This window comes from Sorex fumeus, unplaced genomic scaffold (genome assembly GCF_029834395.1).
Source record: "Sorex fumeus unplaced genomic scaffold, SorFum_2.1 ptg000191l, whole genome shotgun sequence".
In the NCBI taxonomy this organism is placed as follows: Eukaryota; Metazoa; Chordata; class Mammalia; order Eulipotyphla; family Soricidae; genus Sorex; species Sorex fumeus.
The window spans coordinates 2,493,217-2,513,188 of NW_026606248.1; the positions used below are offsets into that span (position 1 = coordinate 2,493,217).

Genomic DNA, 19,972 nt, shown 5'->3' on the forward strand with positions numbered 1-19,972 from the left:
GATGCATTGTCTTCCGGCTTGAGAAATCTCTTAAAAATGTCAAGTGAAACCTGCCACTTCCTTGTGGACCTCCAGTGTTCACCCATTATTTCAAAATAATAGCCGTTGTTTCCAAATGAAGTCCAAGTTCTTTACTGTGGTTAGACCATGATCCTTGGACTAAATTTCCAGCCTTCATAGAAGCAATAATTTTGCCCAACAGAAGAGGTTCTTTTCTACCTCAGGTTATTTATTTCTAATGTTCCTCCATCATAAAAGTCCCCACTCATCTTCCTGGTGACAGATTTTGCTATCTTTCCCCATGGAAACAAATTAAATTAGGAGAATTTTGTTTGTCTCTTAGCATTATTTTTTTTTCTTACTATTACTTGACCTAGTTTCTAACTCCATAGCAAGGGCAGAAACAGCATGTCTTTTATACACAACACTCTGTCCATAAGAACCATGTTTCTGCTGCAGAGTATGCTTGGATTAGATATTTTGTGCAAGACTGAAAAATGGGCAGCACCTTGTTACTCTGATTGTTCAATGAATAACAACTTGAATTTAGCTTGATTGGATACTAACCCAATTCGAGGAGATTCCTGCCTATGCAGCTATGTAAAAAGTACATTTAAAAGTCTTTTTTAAAAATATGAACATGGTCATAAAAAAGATGTGTCCAATAATTTCACAGCAAATGTTTTGGCTGCAAGCTGTTTTAATGCTACCCTCCAGTTTCCTTTCCTGTGGCTGAACGCTGGTCTTGTAGTTGTAAAAAGAGAAATAGCAATACTGAGTCTGGCCTCCAGGTCTCATAGCATCTGCCATGTAGCACACGGGCTAGTTTCAAACAAGAGTTTGTTTTGTTTTGTTGTTTGCTTTAAAAGCAGTTCTGGAAATAAATAAATAAATAAATAAATAAATAACCGCCCTTCCCCTTCCCCTTCTCACCACACAGACATTAATTGACCATAAGGCAACTTTGCATTCCAATAAGTTGAAGCTTGGTTTAACTTCACCTTCAAGCAAATAAGACACCTACTCTTTGCAAACAATATTATTTTCTATTATAGCAATTTCTAACCTCAATTTATGTTCTCTGACATTACATTTCAGTATGTTTATTCAATGAAAACTACCCAAAAATATATATTACTATGAATGAGAAACTTAGAGAACAAGTGTTTAAATTCAATCCACAATGTTTAAGTATTATCTGAGTTCCACATATTTTTAAATACTTTTAACTCGTCTATATTTCATATTTTCCTGATACTTTTATATAAAAATACTTGGCATTTTAATTACTACTTTTTTCATGTTCCATGATATTTTCAATGTCACACTTCCTTTTATGTCTTATCATAAATCAAAATCAGTCTATGCTTCATAATGTTCTTTTGAATGTCCCTCTTTCATTTACATTCTTTCCTCTTTTGCAGAAAAAGCAACCTGATTTGCTGCATGGCAAAAATGCTTGTAGTGCAAAGGTGTCTTTGGTGAAACTATACAGACCCTTAAGAAGATTTCAGGTTAAAATATTTGTTTCTAAGTCTTAATTGCTTAAGGTATGTACATAGGTATGTATATATGTATCATATACATGATGTATATAGTATATTTCAGTAATAATCAACATGATTACTATTTGGACAATATTATTATTATTATTATTAGCTCCCCTTGATATGAGAATTCCCTATAACCAATTTAGCTCCAACTTCATTGAAATACATTAAAAGTTATTAACACTTCATATCTATTATATATACATATATGTAAAGAGTTGAAACTTAGAATAATTAAACTATGTGATATTTCTCAGGCTAGTTTAGATTAAAAATCTAAACTAACTCAAAGTCACTTGTGTTCAGACTATTGGCTTCCATCACTCAAAAACTAAAAAATAAAAACCTTTTAATAATGCCCCAAATTTAATAAAATAACAAGCATTTGTTCTTACTTAACAACTGGTAGAACGAAGACAATAGGACAGTGTAAAATGTCTACTCAGCAAGTTCTTGCCACATACATTCAAGAGTGTTTTCCTTATGAAATAAAATTTTTCCTCTAAACTTCTGTGCATATCAATGTTGTCACTACAGTTTAAGAGTTCAAACAAAAGTTCATGGTGAAATTTAGTGCTATAATAGGGAATTTTCCCAGATATGACTGGGTCTTTCAACTTTAAGTCAGAATTATTCTCAGGTTCCAGACAAGGTCAGACCTGAACACCTGAAGAACCTGCCGTCAGTACTCATCAATACACTGGCTCGGCTCTTCACTCGCTACCTGTCTGAATGCAAGGTTCCATCTCAATGGAAAACCAGCAGGACCGTACTACTGTTCAAGAAGGGAGACATCCATGACATTGGCAACTATCGCCCGATCTGCCTATTGTCTGTCATCTACAAGTTGTTCACTCGAGTCATCCTGAATAGGATTGGCAGAACACTAGATGAAGGACAACCATGTGAGCAAGCAGGGTTCCGCAAAGGATTCAGCACCATCGACCATATCCACACGATAACCAAACTCATTGAGGTTTCTCGGGAGTTCAAGATGCCGCTCTGCTTAACGTTCATTGATTTAAAGAAGGCCTTTGATTCTGTTGAGACGGAAGCGGTCATTGAAGCCCTAGCCAATCAGGGCATTCAAGCCCAATACATCAGGATCCTCCGTGAGCTGTATTGCGGATTCACTACCAGGATCTCACCATTCTACAAAGAAGTGATCGTTGATGTCAAGAGAGGGGTGCGGCAGGGTGATACCATTTCACCGAAACTCTTCAGTGCCACCCTCGAGAACATCATGCGACGACTGGAATGGGAAGGAATGGGAGTGAAGATAGATGGTCGGCAACTACACCACCTCCGCTTTGCTGATGACATTGTTTTAATAACACCAAACATCAGCCAAGCGGCACAAATGCTGGCCGACTTTGATCGTGAGTGTGGAAAGGTAGGACTACAGCTGAATCTTACGAAGACAATGTTTATGAGAAACAGCCTTGTTCCTGACGCCCCATTCGCTCTCAATGGAACGACCATCTCCGAATGCAACAGCTATGTGTACCTAGGTCGAGAGGTCAACATGACAAATGACCTGGCACCCGAGCTGCGCAGGAGGAAGAGAGCGGCTTGGAACGCCTTCAAGAACGTCGAAGAAATAGCTAAGAGGACGAAGAACCTCCGGCTCCGGGCACATCTCTTTGATTCCACTGTTCTTCCTGCATTAACATATGCCTCAGAGACCTGGGCCCTACGCAAACAAGATGAGAATGCCATTCAGGTCTCCCAAAGAAGAATAGAAGGAGCTATGCTTGGAATATCACGTTTCACTCAAATGAGAGAACGAATCCGGAGTTCTGACATCCGTCGACGATCAAGGATCAGGGAAGCTGTCTCATTTGCCAAGGTGTCGAAAATCAGATGGGCTGGTCACGTAATGAGATTTAAAGACGACCGTTGGACTAGAGCTGTTACTGATTGGATTCCACGGGATGTCAAGAGACCGCGTGGCCGCCCACCTACCAGATGGTCAGACTTCTTTGTCAAGGTCATGAAGGATCGGTTTGAGGCCCTCCATGTTCCCGGAGCGAAGAGATGCCATTGGGCTACACTAGCACGCGACAGGGACAAATGGAGACGTTACTGGCGCCCGCTCGAGCAAATCGACAACTAACGGGAAGTTAAGTGATTAAGTGTGATTCTCAGGTTCAAGTAAAGACTGTTAAGGTAAAAATCCTGACCAGCAGCAAATAGATCCCTCAGTAAAATGATACACTGCTTGCCTTTGGTGTTTATTCACATGGTATTTTGGCTAATTAGTAGAACCAAGGTAGTGACCTAGCAAAGTTAAATGAATATATGGGTTACTAGTAGATAAAAACCGGCTTTTTCCCTACAGACACCTTAGGTAATGAGGTTATTATTCCATTTGCACTTAGGTATATTCAATCAACATCTCAGCCCAAGTATTTTTTGAACACTGTGACTGAGTTTCAGTTCCTAATTTTTTTTAACTTTTTCATAGAAAAATGGCAGGGTTTCAGAAGGGAGAAAAGAAAGAGGAGATGGGGGGAAATGAGGGGTTGGATGGGGTATGGAGAGGAGGGGAAGGGAGACGAGGAAGCAAGAAAGCTAGAAAGGAAGGTAACAAGAAACATCAACTATGGGCCTAGAGAAACCCTGGAAACTCGTACATTTTTTGCTATTCTACACATCAGACTCAATCTCCTGTGTCTTCATTTACCCTTCTTTAAAATGGGCCTAATTACCAGGCTTTGACTTTTATGAGTTTGTTGTGATGAGTGATGTCAGGATGGAAAAAATGTAAGACAAAACTGGTCTCCCTGATGTAGAATCATTATTACTCCATAAGCAACTCAAGTAACACTTCCTTGTGTAAGTCATTTAATCACTGCGTATGACCCAATCAGGGAAAAATTTTAAATGTTTCCCAAGCGGTATTTGCAGAGCGGGAAACTAGGCGAAGTTGTCCTACCCAGTTCCATGCTCCTGTTGCAAAACATTAGGCCCTTCTCAGTTTAACATTTTTTCTTGGGTAGCAGTGAGTCTTTCACTAACAGGCAGAGGTGCATTAGTGGGAGATTTATGCTAATATCTCAGCAGTGAAAATCATGAGGCTCACTATATTCTCATTCAGTCTGAGACAAGTAGCCAGGGTCTGTCCTTTAACAGGATTTCCAGGAAGGATGCTGCAGCTGAAGAAATGCTGATTTGCTGGCATTTATATATTCCAGGAAGAGGGATGTCTTAAGTATATCAGAGTCTAGAGCAGAAAATTATTTTAATGCCTGCCCCTCCCTCCATACATTCCCAGCTTAAGAAAAGAGCAGAAAATATCCACTGGCGATGGAAATGCTAGCATTAGAGAAAAGCTTCCAACCATTCTGTAGAGCCCTCATAAGATAATCAGATAGTACCCCTGGAAAATTGGGGTGCTATTCATCCCCAGTAACTGCTCCCAGGATTGCCCTGCCAGCATGTGTAATGGCCAACTGGTTCATCTTGCTAACTATAACGCTCAGCATATGGGGAGGGAGTGTTTATAGATATATACATACAGCATACATTTTTCACAGCAAGTACATATAGAGACCATCCAACTGTGTATTTTGAAGACATACAAACATGCACATGTATTGTCCATATGTTCAAACAATTTCTAAGCTATAGCATGAACAAATAAGGATATCTTTATACTGAAATTGCTAAAGGTGCTGGAGTAGACATGAGGGCATGTATTCAAAGATGAATAAAATTGTCTTGGTTCCCAACCTTACCTTTCCCAATGGGAATAACACTAAGAAAATTTTTTGTACATTTTCCTGTGAAGGGTAAATTCTTAATAAATGTTAGAAGGAGAAATTGAGTAGTTCTCCATGGAGCTGGAGAATTCTATAAAGAAGATCACACCTTCTACAAGATCATTGTCAGTGATTTTAATGCCAAGATAGGACCGAGAAGATCTGCCAAAGAACTCCACATTGGGACCAATGGTCTAGAATGGAAAAAACAGGGTGAGAGACTATCTGAGTTCATCATGTCGACCAAGACCATCCATGATAACTCACAGTTTCAGGAGGCCGAATCAAAATGTTGGACATAGGAGTCTCCTAGTGGACAGTTCCACAACGAAATTGACCACATCACACTCAATTGACAGTTTTGCCTGACCGATGTCGCTGTTGTCCCAAAAATCCAAATGGATCAGACTACCATCTCCTTCATGCAAAATTCTACTTCACAGAGTCGGGAGAAAGGGCTGCAAAGTTTTTAAGAAAAGAACTCCCAGAACGAATACCAACTGGGAGCTCTTTGGCACTATTGCAGCAACATGGGAAGGTGCCATCATTTACAACACTGATGAAAAATATGATCAACTGGTTCAACACCACCATGATTGTGCAAGGAATGTCGAGAGAGAGATGGCCACAAAAAGATGGCTGTCTTCGAAACCTCTTGAGCTCATTCATCAATGTGGCTTGTCACAAGCCTCAGGCAAATGCAAGCGAACATCCAAGCTTGAAAAGCAGTGCAGAGAAGTGATCAAGGAAGACCTCAAAGAGAGAAGAGTAGCAGTGCTGGCAGATGCGGCAGAAGCAGGGAAAAGCATTCACCATGCCCGCCTGTCCTTCGCCAACTACAAGACCAAGATGACTGCCCTCCGATGTCCTGATGGATCTATCACATATTCCAGAAGGACAATGGAGAAGACTATTCATGACTTCTACTCGAATATCTTCGATAGCCACGTCCACCTGCCCACATACCAAATTCCGCAGGATGGATATGTCATTCCCAACTTTCTCCCTTCTAAAATCCGACAAGCCATTTCGTAGGTAAAGAAGCAAACAGCACCCGACCCAGACAAAGTCAGATCTGAACACCTGAAGAACCTGTCATCGGTTCTTATCAATACAGTGGCTCAGCTCTTCACATGCTACCTGTCTGAATGGAAGTTTCCATCTTTTTTTTTAATCTTTTTTTTTATTAGTGAAACACCATGAAGTACACTTATAGACTCACAAATTTTTGTGCTTGGGTTTCAGTTATACAATGATCAAGTACCCATCCCTCCACCAGTGCCCATCCTCCCCCACCACAGGTCCTAGCATCCCTCCGACCCCCCATCCTCCCCTCCCCCCGTCCCACCCTGCCTCTGTGGCAGGGCATTCCTCCCTGTTCTCTCTCTCTTCTTTTGGGTACTGTGTTTTGCCAGAGAGGCATTGAGTGGCAGTCATGTTTGGTCTATAGACCACTTTTAGCATGTCTCTCCCACCCTGGGAGGGTCTTCACAACACCCTTTATTTGGTGCTCTCTTCTCTATCTGAGCTTCCTTCTCACCTAGCACATGTGGCTGGCCTTCAAGTCATGGAGCAAAATTCCTGGTACTAATCTGAGCCCTTCCTGGGTGTTAGTCTCCCGTTTTGTTGCTTTATGTTCCCCAGATGAATGCAATCTTTCTGTGTCTATCCCGCTCTTTCTGACTCATTTCGCTTAACATGATACTTTCCATGTAGTACCACTTGTATGTAAATTTCATAACTTCATCTTTTCTAACAGCTACATAGTACTCCATTGTGTAAATGTACCAAAGCTTCTTTAACCAGTCATCTGTTCTCGGGCACTCAGGTTTTTTCCAGATTTTGGCTATTGTAAAGAGTGCTGCAATGAACAAACAATTGCAGATGTCACTTCGACTATACCTTTTTGCCTCTCTGGGATATATTCCCAGGAGTGCTATAGCTGGGTCAAATGGGAGATCGAATTCTAATTTTTTGAGAATCGTCCATACTGTTTTCCAAAAGGGTTGGACCAGCCTGCATTCCCACCAGCAGTGAAGGAGGGTCCCTTTCTCGCCACATCCGCGCCAGCACCTGTTGCTTTTGTTCTTTTGGATGTGGGCCAGTCTCTGTGGTGTGAAATGATATCTCATTGTTGTTTTGATCTGCATCTCTTAATGCAGCAGGACACACATATATATACATATACATATGTATATATATATGTGTACATTTGAATAAGTAATACACACTATTGCGATAGCACAGCAGGTAGGGCATTTGCCTTGCACATGGCCGACCTGGGTTTGATTCCTCCGTCCCTCTCAGAGAGCATCCTGCCTGCACGGCAGAGCCTGCCAAGCTCTCCATGGTGTATTCAAAATGCCAAAAATAGTAACAACAAGTCTCACAATGAAGACATTACTGGTGCCCGCTGGAGCAAATCGATGAACGATGGGAGGAAGTGCTTCAGTGCTACACTGCACAAAAGATCTCAGTGTGAATGCCAGATTAAGCCCTTGTAGAGATGGATAGATGTAAATTATTGTAGTAAAAGCTGACTGCATAGACAAAGAAATCCACATAAATTTTAAAAAGACATATACTTTCCTGAGACATTTCTGTCACATCCTAAATGCACACCTATTTTTCAGAATTAGATCTAAAAACCGGAGGTCTAAGAAGCCCCTAAAATATGTGTGAAAATTTATTCTATATATTTATGACACTCCATCCCATCCATACCAGTCCAACCATTTATAGCTTCTTTGTTCACCTAATTAGTGAAAAAATTTAAACATATGTCTGATGAATTTTATATATTTTTTATTTACTTTGGGACCACACTTGGTGGTGCTCAGGGTTTACTTCTGGCTCTGGGTTCAAACATCACTCCCAGCATTGCTCAGGGTAACTTTGTGGTGCCAGAGATTGAAACCAGGTCAGCTGCATGCAAAGTAAGTGCCCTATGTGCTGTACTATCTCTCCACCCCAAGTCATTAACAACTATTTCCAATTATTTTCATAATATGCAACAGTTTTCAGGAAAAACTGTCTTTCTACACTATATGTTTTCAGCTTATGATATTTATTTAAGAATACAAAATTTTCTTAGGGCGTTCTAGTGATAGCACAGTGGGTAGGGCATTTGCCTTGCACGCGGCCAACCCGGGTTCGATTCCCAGCATCCCATATGGTCCCCTGAGCACTGCCAGGAGTAATTCCTGAGTGCAGAACCAGGAGTAACCCCTGTGCATCACCAGTGGTGATTCTCGTGTGCAGAGCCAAAAGTAACCCCTGTGCATCTCTGGGTGCAACCCAAAAAGCAAAAAAAAAAAAAGTATCTTAGGCATTAACAAATTTGGGACTCTAGTACATAAAATAATTGCTGTTATCTCATAAAAGTGATCAGTGTAAGCTTTTTGGAGAAACAAAAGTATTAGTTTAGAAGATTCCTTACATAGGGGCCAGATGCTTTTATTGAATTATCTTTACAATAACTCATAAAACATCTCTTGGGAGATTAGAAGAAGAAAATTTCAAAATTGCAGTACAAAAATGTTTTCTTTAAATCACACAGGGTAAGGATTTGTTTTATAAAAAACATACTAAACACACTGGTGAAGATTCTATCATACATCCTGGTTCCATGTGAAGAAAGAATGTTACTCGTCTTTCTCCTCTCCTCTATTTTCAGAAATAATGAATACTTACAGAGCTTCCTTCCAGCATATGTGGAGTTGTTCTTAAGCAACCAAAGTTCTATCTAATGTCTTCCTTTAGTGCAACCACTTCCTTTAGTGTCTGTGGACATATATAGAGGACATATGTATGTCCTCTCTGATAAGGACTTTAGAGAGGAAATAATGAATACATTTAAGGATCTCTAAGAAATAATGGAATGGACTACCAATAAGACACAAAAATGAGGAAACTACAAACAGAAAGGACAGAATTCAAAACTTGATAAAAGAAATGAAAAACTCATTGGAAGGCCTTAGCAGCAGAATAACAGCTTTGTGCAGGAGTTCAGAGGGTGTGTGAGATCTGTCTTGTCTTATTAAGCAACTCTTTTAGTTCTCCTTGTAAAGATGGTTTTGAATCTATGAAGTTCCTGAGTCATTGTTTATCTGTGATGTTGTGTATGTGTATTGTCCCTTAAAATCTGAATGTGAGTCTGTCTGAGAAAAGTATCCTTGGTGAGGAATTCGTTTAATTGAGTTTTTTCACTTATATCTCACAACTGTCTTCAGCCCAGAGGGTTTCGTTTGGTAAATCTGCTGTTCACCTAAAAAATGCTCCTTTGTATGTAATTTCTTCCTTCGATCTTGCTGCTTTCAGTATTTAATTTCTGTGCATAGTTTTCTTCATCCTGATTAGGTTGTGTCTGGAGTATTTTTATGTAGCTGGTACCCTTCAGGCCTCCTGGATTTGGGTGCATGTACTCTCCATCTCTACGAACTTCTCAGCAATGATGTCTTTGACATTTGCTTCTTCATCAGGATTGTCTTCCTGGCTCTCTGGGACCCCGATGATTCTTATGCTATTCCTCGGGAATTCATCTCAATGTTCTCTTGTCAGCTGTTCATTTATTTAGCAACGTTTTTCAATTTTCTGCTGTTGTCTGAAGTTCACTGCACCCAATCTTGGAGGTCACTTATTCCATCCTCAGCAGCTGTTATTCTGCTGCTAAGGCCTTCCAATGAGTTTTTCATTTCTTTTATCAAGTTTTGAATTCTGTCCTTTCTGTTTGTAGTTTCCTCATTTTTGTGTCTTATTGGTAGTCCATTCCATTATTTCTTAGAGATCCTTAAATGTGCTCATCATTTCCTCTCTAAAGTCCTTATCAGAGAGGACATATATGTGTTCTCTTATAGGACATATGGAGCAGTTATATAGCATGCTGTTACTGATTGAGTCTTCTGAGCTTCCATCTTTACTCACTAAACTTCATGGGTTTCCGCATTGTTTTCCCATTGTGACTTTGCATTCTGGAGGTATTTTTTTATATTCTTGTGTGGCTTGGTGACTAGCATTAGGCTGTCATTGTATGCACATGATGAAATATAAAGAGCTGAAGAAATGCACAGACACGTAGTGGTCGCACACTTCATGATCCAGGAGAATCCTAAAATGTAGGGCAAAATGGCAAGAAACTTGCAGTTACTCTATGGCTGCAATGAATATCTCAGTTTTCTTAATATATCTTTTAGATATAATAAGATGGGTAAATGATCTGAATGCCCTACCCCAGCCATGTTTGCCCACGTCCCAAGTAGTACCAAAAAATATATTAAGATATGAAAAACATTTTAAATTTCTTAGTAACTATGTTGTGCCTTGGTGATTTTGGTATACTCAAATTCACTTAATCACTTAACTTCCCGTTAGTCGTCGATTTGCTCGAGCGGGTGCCAGTAACGTCTCCATTTATCCCTGTCATGTGCTAGTGTAGCCCAATGGCATCTGTTCGCTCTGGGAACATGAAGAGCCTCAAACCGATCGTTCATGATATTCACGAAGAAGTCTGACCATCTGATAGGTGGGCGGCCATGCGGTCTTTTGACATCCCGTGGAATCCAGTTAGTAACAGCTCTAGTCCAGCTGTCATCTCTAAATATCATTACGTGACCATCCCATCTGATTTTTGACACCTTGGCAAATGAGACAGCGTCCCTGATTCTTGATCGTCGACAGATGTCGGAACTCCAGATTTTTTCTCTCATTTGAATGAAACGTGATAATCCAAGCATAGCTCTTTCTATTCTTCTTTAGGAGACCTGAATAGCGTTCTCATCCTGTTTGCGTAGGGCCCAGGTGTCTGAGGCATATGTTAATGCACGAAGAACAGTGGAATCAAAGAGATGTACCCGAAGCCGGAGGTTCTTCGTCCTCTTAGCTATTTCTTCGATGTTCTTGAAGGCGTTCCAAGCCACTCTCTTCCTACTGCACAGCTCGGGTGCCAGATCATTTGTCATGTTCACTTCTCGACCTAGGTACACATAGCTGTTGCATTCGGAGATGGTCGTTCCGTTGAGAGCCAATGGGGAATCAGGAACTAGGCTGTTTCTCATAAACATTGTCTTCATAAGATTCAGCTGTAGTCCTACCTTTCCACACTCACGGTCAAAGTCGGCCAGCATTTGTGCCGCTTGGCTGATGTTTGGTGCTATTAAAACAATGTCATCAGCAAAGCGGAGGTGGTGTAATTGCTGACCATCTATCTTCACTCCCATTCCTTCCCATTCCAGTCGTTGCATGATGTTCTCGAGGGTGGCACTGAAGAGTTTCGGTGAAATGGTATCACCCTGCTGCACCCCTCTCTTGACATCAACGATCACTTCTTTGTAGAATGGTGAGATCCTAGTAGTGAATCCGCAATACAGCTCACGGAGGATCTTGATGTATTGGGCTTGAATGCCCTGATTGGCTAGGGCTTCAATGACCGCTTCCATCTCAACAGAATCAAATGCCTTCCTTAAATCAATGAACGTTAAACAGAGCGGCATCTTGAACTCCCGAGAAACGTCAATGAGTTTGGTTATTGTGTGGATATGGTCGATGGTGCTGAATCCTTTGTGGAACCCAGCTTGCTTGCATGGTTGTCCTTCCTCTAGTGTTCTGCCAATCCTATTTAGGATGACTCGAGTGAACAACTTGTAGATGACAGACAATAGGCAGATCGGGCGATAGTTGCCAATGTCATGGATGTCTCCCTTCTTGAACAGTAGTACGGTCCTGCTGGTTTTCCATTGGGACGGAACCTTGCATTCAGACAGGTAGCGAGTGAAGAGCCGAGCCAGTGTATTGATGAGTACTGACGGCAGGTTCTTCAGGTGTTCAGGTCTGACCTTGTCTGGGCCGGGTGCTGTTTGTTTCTTTACCGATGAAATGGTATGTCGGATTTCGGAAGGGAGAATGCTGGGAACGACATATCCATCCTGTGGAATTTGGTATGTGAGCAAGTGGACATGGCTATTGAAGAGATTTGAGTAGAAGTCATGGATAATCTTCTCCGTTGCCATTATGGAGGATGTGATGGATCCATCAGGACGTTAGAGGGCAGTCATCTTGGTCTTGTAGTTGGCGAAGGACAGGCGGGCGTAACGAATACTTTTCCCAGCTTCTGCCACATCTACCAGTACTTCTGCTCTTCTCTTTTTGAGGTCTTCCTTGATCGCATCTCTGCACTGCTTTGCAAGCTCGGACATTAGCTTGCGGTTGCCTGAGGCATGCGCCAAATCATGCTGGCGAATTAGCTCAAGAGTTTTCGAAGACAGGCGTTTTTTTGTGGCTATCTCTCTCTTGGCGTTCCTCGCACATTCATGGAGGTGCTGAACCAGTCGATCGTATTCCTCGCCAATGTTGTCAACAATGGCATCTTCCCATGTTGCCGCAATAGTGCCAAAGAGTTCCCAGTTGGTGGTCGTTCTGGGAGTTCTCTTTTTGAACTTTGCAGCCCTTTCTCCCCGCTCTGTGAAGTAGAATTTTGCACGAAGAAGACGGTGGTCCGATCCCGTTCGAAATTTTGGGACAACAGTGACATCGGTCAGGCAAAACCGTCGATTGAATACAATGTGGTCTATTTCATTGTGGAATCGTCCACCGGGAGACTCCCATGTCCAACATTTAGATTCTTCCTTCTGGAACTGTGAGTTACCATGGATGGTCTTTGTCGACATGATGAACTCAGACAGTCTCTCACCCTGTTCATTCCATTCTAGGCCATGGGTCCCGATGTGAAGTTCTTCAGCTGATCTTCTCAGTCCTATCTTGGCATTAAAATCACCCACGATGATCTTGTAGAAGTGTGGTCTTCTTTATAGAACTTCTCCAGCTCCATGTAGAACTTCTCGATTTCTCTTTCATCATAATGAGATGTTGGTGCGTAGACAACGAAGATAGAAACTGCAGGCAGTGAGCCACATCTATTCAAATGTAAACGGAAGAGCCTGGCAAGCTATCCGATGTGTATTCGATATGCCAAAACCAGTAACTACAACTGGTCTCTTTCACCTGACCCTGGAGGCTTCACCGACATGGCAGCACTGAGAAGGATGAGAAAGGAGAGGCCGACAAAATCTCAAGGCCGAACTAGGCTGCCACAACAAAGGAAGACAAAAATGATCGTCTGTACTTTCAATGCACATACGCTAGCATCAGATACATCCATCGAGGACCTGATGGTACAAGCGTGAATGATCAAGTACGACATCATTGGTCTGACCGAGACAAGAAGGCACGAATCTCACCATGCCGTTTTTGACACTGGAGAAGAATTGTTCCTCGGAACATGTGATAAAAGAGGTGTCGGAGGCATCGGTGTCCTTGTCAACACAAACTTGGCCAAGAGCATTGATTCATTCGAATGCCTACCAACCCGAATTGGACGTTTACATTTGAATACTCAAATTATTACCTAAAAATATAAATATCTAATCACTGGAGATATTTGAGGCATGGTAAATTTGAGTCTTGAGTCTGAGATAAAAAAAAAATATATCTAGATGGATAAAATCTTGCTCTTGAATGAAAAGCAAAAAATTAAAGACTAGTAATAGTACAAAGATGTTTGGGTATCACAGACTAATGAACAACAGCAAGTGTTGTTCAGGACATATCATCTTCAAACTGGCATTCTCCTTAGTGGCCTATGAATCAATATACAATCATTATCATTATCAAAAAGATGTCTTATATTTACCCTTCCAGACTAAATGCAATAGTCCTGGGAGGTTTACCATATTAAGCCATTCTAAGCTATTAACATGTTTTTCAATAATTCACTATTGTGCTATTTGGCAGCTTCTTAAGGAGACTGCAGAGCAAGTAGGAAAGAAAAAAAATAAACATAAATTCTTAAATAATACCTGTAAATCTCAGCATATATTATTTATAATCATCATCATATCAGGCACTATAGATTTGTAAACCTGGGTCAGTTCGCATATATCCACATCCCTAAGGTGAACACTTCAATGATCTATTCCTCTTTCAATCATGCACCTGTTGTCATGCACATAACTCTTCAGGTTCATGAAAATCGGGGGAAGGTTCAGGGTAGATCCAAATTTGCATAAACTGATCAGTGTGAGCCATTTCTTTAGTCACTCTGATGGATTTGACTATCGCCAGGTGAACAAAATGAATTCAAAGACTAAAATAAAGACCTTAACATATGGGGCCAAGAGGAAATTGATTCTCACTCACTGACACGAATATTGAAGAGTAGGATGCCTTGTTCACTAGTTATAGCCCACTGATGCCATGATTAAAACCATGACATTACTATATTCATATTATTGGCAGAGAAAGGGCTGGAGCGATAGCACAGCGGTAGGGCGTTCGCCTTACACACGGCCAACATGGCCGACCCGAGTTCGATTCCTCCGCCCCTCTCCGAGAGCCCGGCAAGCTACCGAGAGTATTCGATATGCCAGACACAGTAACAACAAAGTCTCCAATGGAGACGTTACTGGGCCCGCTCGAGCAAATCGACGATCAACGGGAGGGCCTTTACCTTATTGGCAGAGAAGAAGTGCGAAGAAAAAATGTAACCATACCAATGTGTCAGTCAAAAAAGTAAACCAGTTTTTCTTGATTTTTCTCTCAAGTACAATAACATTTCCTTATATTTAAGTCAATTAAATACTAGCTTCTGTGATACAGAAGGAAAAGACTGCCTTAATTGCCCATATTGATTTTTAAGATGTATTTTAACTTAAAAACCCTAAAATGTATATGGAACAGTGTAGGAATTACTTATTAGAATTTGGTAAATAAACTAATACAAAAGAATTATAAGAATAGATATGGTTCATAATTTTGAAATTAGGATGATCTCTGAGGATTTATGTTCTATAATTTTAAGTGGTTTCAGTTCAGTGGCTAGATGGTAGTCTCAAAAAAACCTTAGGCTCACCCACCCAAACAGAGCCCCAGCAGCTGAAAACCTCCAGAACCCAATCGTTGTCATGTTCCTGGCTGATTTCCACAAGCCAGGACAAGCTTCATCCATTAGAATGAATCTTAATAAACTCAATATGCGGGTTTTGTAACCAAAATCTTCAGGATGTCACAGAGTCGGGGATGAGCAACCTCCCTCATTCACCTGTTCTTCCAAGAGCCTGGCAGTCATGCCCACAAATTGCCCCTGGTGCAATATAAACTCCTTAACTGATCATGATTCAGAGACTCACAAATAAATCTTAGAAGAGATCAACAAGCTGTAGAGATGCCTCTGTACCTCAAAGTCATCATCCAATTAAAAACTTAAGTCCCGCTGTATCACTCTTTTAAAAATTTAGAATTCCTGGAGCGTGCAACCTCAACATCTCCTACTCTACGCTGCTGATGTACCAGGAGTAGCACACTACATTGGATGGGATGTAAGGTAGAAGGCAATCTTGATTTACAAAATATTAATACACAAGGCTCAACCCGTAACAATAGATTAGTAATCTCTTCTGTAAGGGCTTAGTGGCTCCAGGATGAGACATAAGAATCTTTAAACACATTCTTCTAAGGAAAAATTTTTTCATCATTTTTAGCAAATTATTCATAATAAGCAATACAAAATAAATTATTTAGGATCTGCTACTGGGGCAGGCTTGAGTGATGGTTGGGAAAATTTGAGATAATGGTGGTGGGAAGGCTTTGGATTATTGAATGCAATAAATTTTTGTGAACAACTAAATTTTTTTATTTTAATAAAACCCCTAGGCTTCATTTTACCAATTTAATAACAAAATGAAAGAATAGAGAAGTTATCTTTTCTAAATTTTTATAATTTGTAATCTTATAAATAGATAAAAACTAGAAAACTAGATTTCATAAGAAAAATGATATATTACTCAAGTGTTGAAAATTCTTCTGCTTAAGTAACTCTAGTTTAAAAAGTTATTTTCTATAATTATTAGATATTTGCTTAAATCTAGGTTTATTACTTATCTGTAACTATCTTCAGTTTTCTTTGTGCCCACATTATAATCTTGCTTAGCTCTTCATTCCTCAGAATCCCTTGCTGTACATTCTATTTTGACTGATCTCTGAGCCTGGGCTTCAGAAACAATTGCTTCATGAAGTAACTAACGATTTTCTCTCTGTGCTTACTCACTGAAACTCTTTGCAAAAGACTTTTAAAGATAACAAAATGTGATTAAATTTATCATCCTTTAAATTTATCATTTAATATTTTTTGAAAAATTAAAGATAAAATTAAAAATTTAAAAAAATTTCTGAAAAAAAATTCCCTGTCATAAATTTTATCACTGAGTTCTATATTATTTTAATAAGCATTCAGGTATACAAATGCTTGGTTGAAGCTAAGAATACAAACATGCTAAATATCAAACTCAATTACAATAAGATAACACCATGAAAATATATAAAATATTCATCTGAATACATAACACCTAATAAAAACTATGCTACGTAATCAAAAGGAGAATAATTTTTAGGAATTCTCACTTTGACTATCTATCCTAGAGAGTTTGTTTTGTGTTGTTCTTGTTTGTCTGTTTTTCCTTTTTAAAGTTGGCCATTTTCAATCTCAACAATTCTCGAAATTAAAATTCAGTCATATGTTACAACATAGTTAGATCATTTTCTTAGTTTTAAATGCAGTAGTATATGTTCACTATGGAACATTATGCAATTATGAGAAAAGATGAAACGATGCAGCATTCACAATGTGAATAGGACTGGAGGACATCATTCTAAGCATAATAATTCAGTGGAAGGAACTGGAGAGAGAGTACAGTAGGTAAGGTGCTTGCCTTGCATGTGGCAGACCGGGGTTCAATTCCTGTGCTCCAATGGTCCGCTGAGCCCACCAGGAGTGATCCCAGAGCAGAGAACCAGGACTAAGCCCTAAGCATGGAGGTGTGGCACAAAAACAAACAATAAATACATAAATAAGTTCCAGAGAGAAGGACAAATACTGGATTATCTCACTCATTTATGGAATATAGGGACAAAACAGGAAAACAGACAGCATGGATTAAATGTTTCTTAAACTTAAAAGCAAGAATATACCATCTCAAAATGAAAATAGAATCTGCAAGTTTAAAAGTTACTAAATCCATTATTTATTGACTTCAGGCAAAATATTAAAGTGATCATTTTTATTTAGCATAATAAAGTAGTGGAAAGTTACTACACAAAACTTAATAATTATTTAGGTCATGTTGGAGCATGTTTAACTTCTTGATAATTTTGCATAAACATTCACATTTAAATGTCTTAAATGTTTTTGCAAAACTCAAAGAATGATCTAGTTTAGGCATATGCATATTCTAATATTTATTAAAAAACAGACACCATAGTAATGGTGATAGAGACAGAGCTAGGTTCAGATAAAGGAAATTCTAATTTTTAGTACAAGAGAAGTTTGGTTTTGACTAAGATTTAAATATTGTGCAATTTTTGTTTCATGCCTGACCGAGGCCATGAGTTGCCCCCCACGAGAGGCTCTCCCGCACGGCCATGGCTCCAGAGGCACAAGGACTTAATTTAGCTTGCAGCAGAAATGTGAATGGACTATGAGTTAAACTACAGCGCCATGCCCCCCCGGAGGTAAAGGGTGTTTGTCTCTTCTGCCTTTTTCCACCCCCGGAAGTATGGTGGCCGCCGCCTCAGAGCTTATTGGAAAGCCAGGTATGAGCCGGCAGTGATGGGGCAACTGCAGCTCATAGGAAGGGGGAGAGGCGAAACCAACTTTTTCTTCATGACCGACTGAGGCCACGACTTGTCCCCCATGAGCAGCTCTCAGGCACGGCAATGGCATCAGATGCACAGAAACCAATCTCGTAATTATCCGGGTCTTGGCAGAAATCCCTCCAGACTTAATTAGTAAAACATCAGAAATCCACAATCACGTGACCGCTATCAACACTGTGCAACATCGTATGTTTTCATAACCAGCAATAGAAAACAGATTATTTCACAATGCAGTTCTGATTGTTGGGGGGAAATTCCTAACAATAATGGTGAATCTTTTGTCCAAATAATGAATGCAATCAAAGTAGAGAGAGAGAGTTAAGTAGAAATTATCTGCCTCACAGGCATCAAGAGAGGTGGGAAGGGAATACATTGGGGTTCTTGGTGATGAAAAATAATTACTGGTAAGGGGTGTTCGATCATTGTATGACCGAGACTTAAACTTGAGAGCTTTGTAACTTTTCTCATGGTTATTAGATAAATAAATTTAAAAAATAAATAAATAAATTCTACTCTTAAGGTGAACTAGATTAGCAAGCTAATATTCTCTAGCATGGCAAAGTAAAACTTTGGACTAAAGTACTGAAATGAAAAATTTTAAAAATTATGATTCAACAGAATATTATTTTGAACTGAGTACTTTTTGCTTGAGTAAACTTCCTATTTTAATTTAAATAACCAGGTGTGACTACAAAGTAGTTATACAGGCTTCTGAGAAGTTACAGCTTTAAATATACTATCTTAGTTTATACTTGTTTGAAATTCTATAAATACCTTATAATTGTCCTATTTCGGTTATTAAATATGTTACTGAGTTTAAGGAAATAAATAAATATTGCACAATTTTTAAAACATTTTATAAAATATTCGTAGACCATTTTATTAGACCTTGAAAAAATAGTAAATAATAGGTATTTGATATATATTTTAAGAATTAGCCTAATCATTGGGCTAATTATCTTTCTAATTCCAGTAGGAAACACCCCTCCCCAAAAAGATTGAGACTAATCAAATGCAATGCCATATAAACAGGTGACAAAAAGAACAAAGACTATGTCAATGGTAATTTATACAAGGAAATAAGTGATGAAACAGTAGACTATATTGCAAACTATTCAATTTTCAAAGCATATTACAGCATAACAATATCCTATCAGTAAAAATTTAGGTCTCATATTTAGCAAGAAAAACTTCTGTCAGCTGTTCATAATTAAGGACATGAGTAATTATTTATATGTATGCATATATATATTCTTAATCCCTACAGAGCACTGAACATCTTATATGAATGATTCAAGTCTCTGTAGCAGGAAAAACTAACATGAAATTTATGAAGATGGTACAGTGACAATTTTTAAACAGAAGTTTCAATAAATACTGTTATAAAACTAACACTTGACCTGAATTGATGTTTTTAAGATAACACTATAAATATATATCTCCCTAATACAATATCCTTCTCAAAATTAAGAACTCAAATTTGCTCAGCATACATTATATGAAGTGCACAGATAAAATTCCAAATCTCCCAGATTTCCAGTCAATGCTGATAACACTGTAGCACTGTAACACTGTCCTCCCATTGTTCATTGATTTGCTCGAGTGGGTCCAGTAACATCTCCATTGTGAGACTTGTTGTCACTATGTTTGGCTGATAGAACATGAGAAATATTTTTGCTTGCTGAACGTTCAGGGAAAATACAAAACAGATCTCACAAGAGACGTCTTTTACCCTTCATCATTTCATCTTCATTTTATATTCTTTACCTGCAGCCAATGACCAACCCAAACTCAAACACTGGCCTGACATACATATTACAGAGAACATACTGTTTTTAAATAGAAGTTTGCCCAAATCGCATGAAAATAAACCTGCACTTATAAAAACAGGTAGAATGAACTTCTTACTTCTCTCAATGACATAGGAATACTGATGGTCATTTGTTCTGTGTGGAGAGT

At 39.3% G+C, this 19,972-nt stretch overlaps 1 non-coding gene across 1 annotated transcript; it reads left to right on the forward strand.

The window, feature by feature from the left end:
* Window positions 1–708: 708 nt before the first annotated feature.
* Window positions 709–838, forward strand: LOC130017347 (small nucleolar RNA SNORA61). The gene has a single exon (XR_008791388.1). It is a non-coding gene; the product is annotated as a small nucleolar RNA SNORA61 (small nucleolar RNA).
* Window positions 839–19,972: the final 19,134 nt, after the last annotated feature.